This window comes from Nicotiana tabacum, chromosome 16 (genome assembly GCF_000715075.1).
Source record: "Nicotiana tabacum cultivar K326 chromosome 16, ASM71507v2, whole genome shotgun sequence".
Classification (NCBI taxonomy): Eukaryota; Viridiplantae; Streptophyta; class Magnoliopsida; order Solanales; family Solanaceae; genus Nicotiana; species Nicotiana tabacum.
In genome coordinates, this window is record NC_134095.1 from 120,276,671 (window position 1) to 120,289,970 (window position 13,300).

Consider the following 13,300-nt stretch of genomic DNA (forward strand, 5'->3'; position numbering starts at 1 on the left):
CCGGCAAGACCCAACTAACTACACTACACACAACAACATACCAACTGAACTTCGAAAGTTATATTGCAAGAATAGCCGAGTTACCGATTATTGAAACAATGTTATACTCCATACTAACCATATGATCCAAATTATAACACTACTTGTCAATCTTAAAAATGATTTACTAAACATGCTATTCATCACGCTAATATCACCTTTTAAGATTCATTCAAAGATCAAACATTGTAACATCCACATTTGTACTCATACTTACAATATTAGCGCTGAATGTTTTTCGTCTAAAACCAAGTCTTGAAGGAATAATCTCAACTAATTTCTACTGAGCATAATTACTGCTAGGTGCGATAAGATTAAGAAAACTCATTATGGACTGATTATCCCTACTAGTTTGTAAATAATTCAATCAAAATCTCTCCAAAGAAAATGCTACGCGTATACAACAATCTGTGTTGCAATCAGTCCAAACTAAGTACATGGCTAAAAAATAGTTCATAGATAGTTCAAATGTACTATCTAAACATAGATGATTATAGTAAAGTTCGAGAAACTAAGGCTGCTTCAATAAAGAACAAACAAGTGAATCTTTGAAGAAGTATATGCTATTGTTCAGTGAACATTCATCTATGACTAGTTAAACCAATTACAAGGCTTCCAAATATACTTCTCATATTAGCAAGATCCAAATAAGTACCTGGATGTTGAAAGAACAAAGAAAAGATGAGGATTCAGCAGTGAACAACAACGGAAATCCAACCAGATTCAGCCAGTAATAACAGTGAAATCAGCTCAGTAGGAAGAAACCAATCCTCAAGTTTAAACCCACTCTTTCAATTCCCCAAAATCATTCCATTTTTAAAACTCACATAGAATCAGAAACTGTGCAGTAATGAAAACTTCAAGATTCAAAATAGGAAACTCAATGGAACAGTATTATCTACTCGTTTGTCTTATCTGTATTTCAGCTCTTAAAAAACCTTAAGCTCTCTCTCTTGCCCCCCTCAATTCAGTACCTATCTCCCTCTATCTCCCTCTCAATGCCTATCTCTCTCTCTTAGGTCTGTCTTCATTTTATTTTTCTCTCAGAAAGTTCCTAGCTATATACTTCATAAACTATCCCTTTCCAGCTCCTCTTTTTTTTTACAATTGCATTGTTTCAGCTTTTTGAAATGTTCCCCCCATATTACCTTACTTTCCAACTCCTAAAAGGGCATTAAGCTGACCATTGTCAGTCTCCTTTTCATTTTTAATTCACTCCACTAACCTAGTGCTTTTAATTAATTCAGTAGCGCGCCACTACCATTTGTTATCAGACTTAATTAATGACCACTTGCATTAAACTTATACTAGTCAGTCGATTATTATACTCATTTAAACAAGAAGTTATACCAGACTATTGAACTAATCCTAATCATTCTGACTAAGTGAACAACGAGATATGATTTCAGAGTCTTTAAACAAACTGATCACACAAACCTAATGAAACTAGGAACAAATTCACCAATATTCTGAAAAACAAAACAACGGACATATGACAGTTTATACCAGAATGATTAGTCAAGTTTTCACTTGGAATAGACCATAGAAAAGAAAAAGAGATGAGGAAAGACGAACATCAGAATAACACCAATACACTATAAATATAAAAATAGGACAGAAAACTCACCGGTCAATAGTAACTGAAGAAAACCTTCGAATCTTCAATTCTTAAACCAAATTTGGACTTTAACTGTGTGTTCTTATCAAGAACACGCAGATAAAGTCCAAATTAGCTTAAAGCATCAACGAATCTTGACTCTACAGTTTTAGGTTTAAAACTTAGATTCATTATTCGACAACTTCTGGTTTGATCCGAGGGTAACGGACCGTGGATTAGGGAAGAGGGGAGTGAGGTGGCTGCAGGGTATTGGCGGCACCGCCACCGGAGAAAGTTAGGGCGGCGCTAGGGTTCATCCCTTTAATTCAATATTTGAAGAGTTCCAGGGGTATTCGAAGGAATTGGAGCAGGGATTTGGGAAGAGGAGGTCGAGGGGTTCTGGGGTGTATTTTTGGGGGTGACTGGGCCACCGGAACCGCCCTGAAGCGATTTTCGGTGGGCGGAAGAGGGTGGTGTGCGGAGGTATATGTGTTAGGTCTCTGAAGAGAGACACGTGGGGTGGGGTTTGGTATATTAGAAATGAGGAGTTAACTAGAGCCATTGGATTAAAGGGGATCGACGATCCAGATCAACTAAGAAGGGGGAAAACGGGGTCGTTTGGAGTTCAATGGAAACCAGATATGGGGAAACAGGTTGGGGCGGGTAACGGGTAAAACTCGGGACCGTTCGATCAAAGGAGATCAACGGCCCTAATCAAAGCGAGTCCAAACAACGTCGTTTGGTTCTGGTAGGGGCGGACCAGGTAATGAACAGGTTTTGGGCCGGTTTGGGGTGGGTTTGGGTGTATTTGATTTGGGCTTTGGGGATTAAATTGAGTTTGGCCCATATTTGATTTCCTTCTCTTTCCTTTTCTTATTTATTTCCAAACTATTTTCACAATTAAAACTAAAAAAATCCTAAATTAAATTATAATTTAGCTAAAACCAAATTAAAACCAAATTAACTTTAAATAATACTCATCGCAAATAAATAAATACCAAATTATAAGAAAAATCACAAAGTTTGACATTAAACCCTAAAATGCAAGAATACGTTATTTTTGTGAATTTTTCATTTTTTTTAAACAACATTTTACTAAATTAACCAAAAATGTAAAATAAAATCCAAAGTGCAGATGCTATATTTTTGTATTTTCATTAATTTAACAAATAAATATGCACAGACAAAAAATGCAAATAATAACAGAAAATATTACAAAAATCCACAAAATTGCAAACAACGGAAAAATTATTTTTTTTTTGATTTTTTTTGGGAGTAATTCTCATAGGGCAAAAATCACGTGCTCACATACTGCAAAAAAAAAGGCCACTCAAAAGAACAAAAGCTTCGTTCAAGAGAAAAATAGGCTGCCTGGATGGGCCAAAAGGAATTTAATTCACCCATTTGCCTATATAAAGGGACCCAAACTAGTGTGGGTTCCTAAGACTAACCCCCAATTTTGTTTTGCAGGTCTAAGTGAAGGGAAGTAGCCAAATATGGTACATGGATAGTGGCTGCTCAAAGCATATGACTGGAAGCAAGAACCAGTTCCTTTCACTTGAGGATCTAAAAGGAGGTAATGTCTCCTTTGGAAATGGGAAGAAAGGTGAGATCATTGGGGTTGGAAAGGTAGGTAAGACAGACTCATATTCCATTGAGAATGTCTACTTGATAGATAGCTTGAAATATAGCCTAATCAGTGTATCACAACTGTGTGACAGAGGTAACCTTATAGCATTTACCTCTACCAAATGCATTGTGATTAATCTTACCACTGACAAGATTATTTTGTAGGGAAAAAGTGTTAACAATATTTACATTGTAGATTTATTCACTCTTTCAGAAAATGAACTCACTTGCTTGAGTGTGTTGGACAATGATCCCCTCCTGTGGCACAAAAGACTTGGCCATGCAAGTCTGAATCAACTCAACAAATTAGTCTCTAAGGACCTGGTGATAGGGTTACCTAACATCAAGTTCAAGGAAGACAAAGTTTGTGAGGCTTGTGCAAGGGGGAAGCAGGTAAGAACATTTCTTAAAAGCAAGAAAATGGTAAGCACAACCTGGACAATGGAACTAGTTCATATGGATCTCTGTGGTCCAATGAGAACATTGAGTAGATGTGGTAAGAAATATGTGATGATACTTGTTGATGATTATTCTAGGTTTACCTGGGTACTATTTTTAACATCTAAGGATGAAGCATTTGACATGTTTACTGCCTTTGTTAGAAAAACTCAGAAACAACTAGGTAATCAACTTGCATCAATCAAGTCTGATCATAGAACTAAATTTGAAAATGCTAAGTTTGCTAAATTTTGTGACGAGCATGGTATAGATCATAATTTTTCTGTCCCTAGGACTCCTCAACAAAATGGAGTAGTTGAAAGAAAGAATAGGATTCTTGAAGATATGGCTAGGACTATGCTTCTTTTTAGTAAACTGCCCCACAGCTTCTGGGCAGAGGCTATAAATACTGCATGCTACATCATTAATAGATACATGACTAGACCTCTTGTAGAGAAGACTCCCTATGAGTTACTTAAATGGAGAAAACCAAATATATCCCATCTTAGGGCATTTGGATGCAAGTGCTTTGTGCACAATAATGGAAATGACTACCTAGGTAAGTTTGATCCCAGAAGTGATGAGAGAGTATTCTTGGGATATTCTTCACATAGCAAAGCTTAAAAAGTGTAAAACAAAAGAACTTTGTGTATAGAAGAAAGTATACATGTAGTTTTTGATGAAACTAACATTCTTTCTGAGAGATAGGAACATGAAGATGAAGCTATTGGGCTGGTAAAAGAATTGAGTGAAGTTTCAGCTCAAGCTAAAGATGCACCAAAAGAAGAAACAGGTGTTAGAACAGGTTCTTCCATCCAGGGCAACCTGACAGGGGGAACTGAACAAAGAAGAACTGAAACCAATCCCCTAATGGAACCTGTCCATGACCCTGTTCCTCGACAACAGAAAATGGAAGAAACATCAAGTAGAACCAATTAGTTGTGAAACCTTACAAGTAGCAAAGTTCTCATCCCATGGAGAACATAATTACTAATCTAACATCTGGAGTTAAAACTAGATCACAATTATAGAATCTGTGTGCTTTTGATGCTTTCTTATCTCTTATTAAACCTAAAAATGTTGTTGAGGCTTTGCAAGATGCATATTGGGTAAATGCAATGCAAGATGAACTCAATCAGTTTGAGAGAAGTCAAGTTTGGTATCTAGTTCCAAGACCCAATGACAGATCAGTAATTGGCACTAAATGGGTCTTCAGAAACAAGCTTGATGAAAATGGAACAGTTACAAGGAACAAGGCAAGACTGGTGATCCAAGGTTATAGCCAAGAGGAGGGCATAGATTATGATGAGACCTTTGCTCCAGTTGCAAGACTGGAGGCAATAATACTTCTCATAGCCTTTGCAGCACACATGGAATTCACTCTTCATCAGATGGATGTCAAAAGTGCCTTCCTGAATGGCTACCTAAAAGAAGAAGTGTTTGTCAAACAACCTCCAGGGTTTGAGAGCAAGGAGTGTACGAAACATGTGTACAAATTAGACAAGGATCTCTATGGACTTAAGCAGGCTCCTAGAGCATGGTATGAACGACTGTCTAAATTCCTGCTTTAACATGGCTACAAGAGAGGTAAAATTGACAGTACTCTATTTTTTAGGGAAAAAGGTAAGGATCTTCTTATAGTACAAATATATGTTGATGGCATAATTTTTGGAGCAACCACTAACAAACTAAGTAAGGATTTTGCCAAATTAATAGGGAGTGAGTTTGAAATAAGTATGATGGGTGAGCTTAACCCAAATGGAACCATGATCCATCAGCAGAAATATGCAAAAGAGTTGATTAAAAAGTTTAAAATGGATGAATCAAAGGAAATAGACACACTCATTGCAACAACTACTAAATTAGACATAGATGAACCTGGTTTATCTGTTGATCAGAAGTTGTATAGGGGTATGATTGGTTTACTATTTATCTTATTGCTAGCAGACCTGACATAGTTTTCAGTGTAGGGCTTTGTACTCGTTTTCAGGCAAATCCTAAGAAATCTCACTTGACTGCTATCAAGAGGATACTGAGATATTTGAAAGGCACTACTGATCTTTGTCTTTGGTACCCTAAAGGTAGTAATTTCAATCTAGTAGGGTATGCTGATGCTGACTATGAAGGTTTTCTTATGGATAGGAAGAGCACCTCGGGTATGTCTCATTTTCTTGGATCATGTCTTGTATCATGGGCCACTAAAAAGTAGAATTCGGTGGCCTTATCCACTGCTGAGGCTGAATATGTTGTTGCTGCCTCTTGTTGTGCTCAATTGTTGTGGATCAAACAGTAGCTGATAGATTTTGGCATTGAAGTTAGTTGCATTCCTTTCTTTTGTGATAACACTAGCGCTATAAGTATGACAAAGAACCCAGTTCATCATAAGAGGACTAAGCACATATATGTTAAACATCACTTCTTAAGGGACAAATATGAGAAAGGATTGATTACCATAGAATTCTGTGCTACTAATAAACAAATTGCTCACATCTTTATTAAAGCACTGAGTAGAAATTTTTTTGAAAGGAACGGGTTAGAATTATAGATGATTAAGATCACCTAATGGGACCAGTTTAGAAGGCACAATGAAACAAAATTATATGAAAAAAATGGAAAAAAATTGGCTAGGAAATTTGGAACTTGTGTAAATATCTAGATTAATTTTTACTCAGCTTCATACTGTAAATATTATACTCTTGTGACATGTGTTAATATGACTCACTGATCTCTCACAAAATTTTTTCTATTGTGGTAAATTGAGGCATGATCAAGAGAATTCTAAATGAAGAACCTGGTTCATCAGTATTGGTTCATCTGAATGCCAAGGTATGTTTTCTATATTCTGCATAATTAGAAATATAAATATTTAAATCATGAGCAGAGTCCTACCACTGTTTAACTCATTAGAAAATCCTATCCGTTTGTTTTTGAACCAGTTCTGTCCTCATTAAGTTCTAACCACAAATATTGCCTAAAATCTAGGAAAGACTAACCGTTCGTTCAACCTGCAATTTCAGGTTGATTAGACCTCTAATTGACCGCTAAAGCTACCGTTATCCATTAAATGAGTCTTTCCCTTTAAATACTCATTATTACTTCCTGTCACCCTCATAATTCAAAACCGTCAAAAACCTTCTTCACTTTCAATTACTTTCTTCTCCAAAGGTTTAACTCACCAATTCTCTCAAGAAATCAGCTATAATGACGAACCCACAAGACAACCCTGGAACTCCTCCACATCCTACTCCCTCTGATTCATCTACCCCTCCTCCACCTAGCACGACTCCCTAACCCAGGCTAAGGAGAGTAAAAATGTTTGCTCGCAAAACGGTGGCATCTGGTGCTCTTTCAAAGAAATTGAATGAGAAATTAAAGGTAAGTCAGGCCCAAGATTCTAATTCCGACTCTGATTCTGAGTCATTCGAATCTACTAGTGAGGGGGAAGGACCTGGGTCTTCTGACTCTGAGAAGACTTAAAATTCCCCTTCTAATGAAAGTTTTTCTTTGACTAAAAATTAAGAGAATAAGTTTGTGTTGGTTGGGCCTATTAGGGATGTGGAATTACCTAAGTTAGGAAGGAGTGGAGGTAAAAAGAAATTTGAAAAAGAAAAGGAGAGAAAGGGTAAATGTGGTGATGTGATGAGAAAAGGGAAAGGAGTGGCTGATTCCTCACCCACTACTGAGTTGCATGTACCTGCTATTTGTGGGGTTGCATAGGAAACTGTTGAAGAAAGTGGCAAGAAGTCAGGGGGAGCGGTTCAGGGGAGGCTGCTAAGGGGCTAGTTAATCTAAGCTCACAGGGAGATGAACTTGGTTTATCAGTTGAAGAGACCCTAACAGACCTTCTGAAAAAGGTAGGTGCAAGTTACGATCCAAAGAAAAGGAGAACTCCCACACTAAAAGCCCCCAGTGCTCCTAAACCTTCCAAGAAACGAAAGGCTTCCTCCCCAACAACTACTGAAACTTCTTTTCCAAAGGGAATAGCCACAAGAAGCAGGGTAAAACAGAGTGAAAGTGACCTACAACAGGCTTTGGCTAAAAATAAGAAGAAGAGGATGGATAAAGGAAAAGGTAAGGTTGCAAAGTCCTCTGAAGCAATTGATGTTGAGGAGATGGAACAGGTTCATCAGGAGGACTATGCAATAATAGAGGTTCAGACCCCCAAGCCCAAAAAGACCAAGACTTATTCCAAGAAGTTTTCCTCTGTGTTTGAGGCTGCTAAACCTTCATTGGCCAAGAGGACAAGGTCTGCAGTAAAAAACAAACAAGTTAGAATTTCTGAAGATGAGGAATGGAGTGGTGAAGAAGAAAATGAGTCTGATGGTGAACAAGACAAGCTGGCCAAGTTTGGAAAAAGGAAAATTTTGAATGGAAGATTGCTGAAAGATTTGGTGGAACCATGAATGGTTCGTTTGGATGACACCTTAGCTGCTCAGGGCTGGAAGGACATGGTCCTTCAGATGGATGGGAGATTGGCCAGAAATGAAATCATTGAATTCATGGCAAATGTTGAAGTCAAAGATGACAGAGTTACAAGCAAAGTCAAAGGAGTTCAAGTGACATTTGATGCAGAGACGCTGGGAGAGATTCTAGACATCCCTGCTGAGGGATATGATGATTACACCAGACAGAGATGACCAAGTCTGGATTCCCTTCCGTCTGCCCTTACAATCACTAGGAGATTCTGTGATGTTGAAGAAGTGAATGAGGCCAAGTTTGTGCAAAAGAGTGAAATGAAGCCACAACACAAAGTCATCTTTGAGTTTGTCAACAAGTGCCTACTGCCCAGGCAGGAGAGAAGGCCTATTGCAAATTATATGGACTTAGTTCTGATGGGGTGACTTGAAAGTGGAAGGCAAATTAACTAGTTTACATTCATCGTCAAGCTGCTGGACAGGGTTATTAATGGCTCCAAGGCTCATGCCACCTTCTATGGCTTTATTCTGACTACGATTCTGGATAGGTGCAATGTGCCTCTGAAGAAATGGTAAATGGCCACAAGCAAGGATTACTTTGGCATTAATACTCTGCATGCTTGTGACTATTTAGTCAATGCCATCCCAAATGAACCTGGTTCATCCAAGAAGACACCTATCAACAGTCAAGTCAGGGCTCTTGTTCAGGAAAGTGAAGCCAAGGATGCTGAGATAGCTAGGCTAAAGGCTCGTTTGGCAGAGGTTGAATCTGAGAGGGATGCTCTCATAACTGAGCTTACCAATGAAAAGGAGAAGAATGATGGGATTCTTCACAATATGCTGAATCTTCTCCAAGCCCAAAACCAACCCTCTAGCTCTCCCAAGCCTTAGGAATTCTAGCCTTTATCTCCTGAACCTGTTTAGTACCTTCAGTGACCCGGATTAGGGATTTTTCTTTCTTTTGCTCATGTTTTGAATATTTTTGCTTTCTGGTTGTGGATTGTGGTAGCAACATATCTTCTATCAATGATATCTACTATTTTTGCTCTTGTTAAATGTTAATATTTCATTCATAGTTTAAATATGTTTGCTCGATTACTGATGATTAATCCATGATTGTACTTTCAAATGCCCCAGAGGCCATGAGTACTTATTAAAATCTGGGACTCACTCTGTGTATGCAACTTTTCGATGATGCCAAAAGGGGGAAGATATATTGTGCTTTACATATTCTGAATAAGTGATATTTATAACCTAATTAACCTGATCCTTGATGATAAGTGAATTTTCTAAACTTTGTATTGATGGTTAAGCTTAGTTCTTACAGGATCCAAGTAAGTGAAAAACACAGAGTTTGTCATCATCAAAAAAAGGGAAATTTGTTGGCCCAAGTACAGGTGAAATTTTGAAGACTGACAAAAGAACTCAAACATGGACCAAGTCCATCTTGTGAAGCACAGTCACGATCAACCCAAACATGTGAGATGCACGTGAAGCAGATAAATCTAACTTATCAGAAGTAATATCTCCTGATCTGATTGAAAAGGTTACATATTGGATAAGGAGAGAAAGACTTCTTACATGAAGAGAACACAATTTAGGAAGAGGATAGTGTTAGAGCATGAGATCAACTAGAACTCTTCTACCATGGAAGAGTAGCATCTGTATCACAGTGAATCTCTAATTACTAACCCATTAAATATCAGTGTTGTTCTCTTTTACAGGCAACACACATAAGCAGAAGTTAAACGTGAATTGAGAGCAAAATAGCCAGGCAATTTTGCAAGCAGTTCGTGTATGATTCAAGCGTGCAAACCTGAAGCTACTTGAACCAGATAGAAGAATCAATTCCAAGTGTCTATCTTTTATTCTAGTTCAATTGTAGTAGGTGATTTTACATTGTATCTTTCAGCTTTTATAGAAGCAATTGTATTAGGTACTTAGAGTGTTCAAGTTAGAGTTAACTTGAAGTTGTCGCAACAGTTGAGGTTGTGTGCTACAACGGGATTAGAGTTAATCCTAGGTTTACCAAAAAGTTTTTATAAATGCAGTTTTTAGCTCAGTGATTTTAGTGGAAGTTTGGGAAAATCCTACTGAGTAGTAAGTCGTGGTTTTTTCACCTTTTGAGCGAGGTGTTTTCCACGTAAAAATCTCTGTGTTCTTTATTTTCTTTACTTATTGTTCCGCAAATAGCAGTAGCTAGAACACATAGAAGAACCAGGTCCTTCTATAATCAAGTTAAGCGAAAATTGGGTACCACACAAATCACTCCCCCCCCCCTGTGTGGTGGTATTGAAGAATAAAACATCAAAAAGTTAAGGACATTTGGTCCTGAACTTACAGTTACAAGTTCAAAAGTTAAGGACATGTAGTCCTGAAGTCCTGAACTTAGAGTTCCAAGTTCAAAAGTTAAGGACATGTAGTCTTGAAGTTAAGTTCAAAAGTTAAGGACATGAGCAGAAGGGTATTTTCGTCCAGGCGGTTAAAATTTATTAAAGCAGTGGCTAAAGACTAAAGATATTTCAAACAGTGGCTTAAAAGTAAATACATGTGTTATTAGTGGCTAACCGTGCACTCCCCGAAAAGTGACCCTATTTTGAATTTCTGTTTATACACGTTCATTTTAGAGTTTAATATCCAACTTAATTTACTTTGTTTGTTCTTGAGATTAGACTTTTAATAGTTTGCAGATGATGAATTCTTTATTACGTTTCTTAGATGAGATATTTCCTTGCTATCAAATTTTGTCTTTAGATTCAAGGGGAAGCAGAAGTAAAAGAATTAATTGAAAGACAAGAGACTTATTTGCTCTATTTTCACATGTTTTATAAGTGTGATTGAAAAGAATGTTGACTCACCTCTCAAATTACAATTTTATGAAATGGGAATTCTCTTAATTGCTTCGATCTGATTCTACTATATCTTAAAGTAACCCCACAAGAATGGTACGAAAAGAGTTTTGAACCAACATTAAGCAAACTAAAACTTTAATTAGAATAAGATTAAAACGATACAACGACATTAGTATTAGTTGTAAGTTGAAAACCAACCTAACAAATCAATTATTCACCAACCACAATAATTTATATATTAATATAAAGCAGGGGAATTGAAATCTGATGTGGCGCTCCCATGTCCCAGCAAATGTATTTATCTAATTTCTCAGTTTTTCATCTTTTTCCTCTAATTTTAATTCAACATATTTTATTATTAAATCTGAATATTAGGTTCAATTACAGCCCCTAATAATAAGGAAACAGAGAAAGCAACAGTTTCAAAATTTTCAGAAGCCAAAAGCTGTATCTGGAAATCCAAAAGTCACCATATTGAAACGCTCCTTTACTGAAAAAAACGCTCCGTCATATTACCAATAAAAGCAACAAAAAGAACCCCAGTTGACGTTCCGCTCTCTCTCCTACAGGTTAGTTATTCTGATACCCACACTGAATTTCATTGAAATCTTAAAACTTTATCGCTAGCTATTTTATCATTGTTGAACATATGATGTTTGTTGTCTAAAATTTGTGGGTTTGTTTGAATATAATCATTTGTTATACCCTATGTTTGTTATTGTTAGGGTTTTGATCTACTAAGAATGAGCGGATATGTCATGAATATAGGTGGAAGAATAATCGTTAGCAGATGCATCTCTCTTTTGGTGAGAACTGAACTAAATTGTGATTTATTTTTTTGACTCAATTTAAATTTTTTCCCCTGAATAATTCGGAAAGATAGCTTTTTTTTTGGTGAGTTTCATAACCATTTCTTCAAAAGTGAGAAAGCACCTTCTCTTAATGGTTTTTTTCATAGCTCAGTTTGTTTTCACATCCTCACAGTCTATGATATATACTCTACAAAATTGTTAAGACTCCTGCTTTTGAAAGTTAAAGTTTTCTCTTGTGATGCAATGCCCATATTAATTATCTATTTCTTTTTATTTATGTCCACCTCATTCGATGTCCGAAAATCTAATTAGTTGAAATGTTGAGAGCTCATGGGCAGACTTTCATTATCTGTCATTTGAACAATATGTGTGTGTAAATATTTTAACAAAATACGTATTTTTTCTAAGTTATAGTCATTATATAAAAAAAAAGAATTTTGTGGGTGAGATGATATTCTTGTAAAAGCTTCTATTTCTTCTTCTTGTCGTACTAATATTCTTAGTTTTTGGCTTTAATGCACTCCATTTAATGTGCGTCTCTTTGGATGTATATTTTCAAAAATACCTAAGTTTGTATTTTCTATATTGGTAATTTCTTTTGTCTGTAGCACCTTGATGCAACTTCGATCCTGTATAGAAATGGATCCCATGCTTGGAGGGTTAGGAAAACTAATGCAATCTGCAATATGGATCTAGAATAATCAGCTTTGTTGGTGTTATTTCTGGCTAAAACCAACATAAGACTATGGGCACAACGTAGATGATCGGGACTAGACAAGTGCATAATGGGTGAGATGGCTAGAAACCGGAGAGTGCAACTTTAATTTCGAGAAATTTTGATGAATGATCGTAAAAGTATTTCATTTGGAAGTAAGTGATGCTTAATGTGAGAAGAGACAACAAAATCAATGGTGAAAGAATTGACTTGTAATGTTGCAAGCTTTCTTTTATTGTTCTTGTGTAAATATATTGAAACTCAGATTACTTTGATCATAGTATTTGAGGACTACAGATTACTACAAGATTGACATCCATAAAAAGTTTCGGGGTGGAATGAAAGGGAAGGAAAAGAACACGGGGATGGTTTTTGCTGCTGGAAAATGAGTATTTTTCTTCGCTGCACACACCTAAAAACTGAAGGCTGCCTTGTGAAAATATGGAGTACGCTATAATTAGGATATTATTATTATTCTAGAAATGTATTCACTGGTTTGTCTTTTTTTTTTTTCCAAAATTAATTACTATTCGATTTCATTTGATTTCTAATTGTAGAATCAGGAACGTAACCAATTCTACATTCTTAAATTCCACTCCCAAATTTCATTTACATTTCAATTATAATCCTCTTAATTTGTTTCTCTTACCTTCCCCGATTGCGTTACAACTTTTCGAATTCACTGTACTGTAACTCCTTTTCGTTCTTCCTAGACTCTATAACTTTATCAGTTTTTATTCATTTTCTTAATTGAGATTGACTATTACAAAGAAAGAAAGAAAAAAAGAGTTTTAGTTTACACT

The 13,300-nt window shown here is 36.5% G+C and overlaps 1 long non-coding RNA gene across 1 annotated transcript; it reads left to right on the forward strand.

Annotated features, from left to right (window-relative positions):
* The first annotated feature begins 11,260 nt into the window (after nucleotides 1-11,260).
* On the forward strand, nucleotides 11,261-13,004 carry LOC107823256 (uncharacterized). The gene is made up of 3 exons (XR_001656582.2): nucleotides 11,261-11,539; nucleotides 11,696-11,776; nucleotides 12,391-13,004. It is a non-coding gene; the product is annotated as an uncharacterized LOC107823256 (long non-coding RNA).
* The last annotated feature ends 296 nt before the right edge of the window (nucleotides 13,005-13,300 follow it).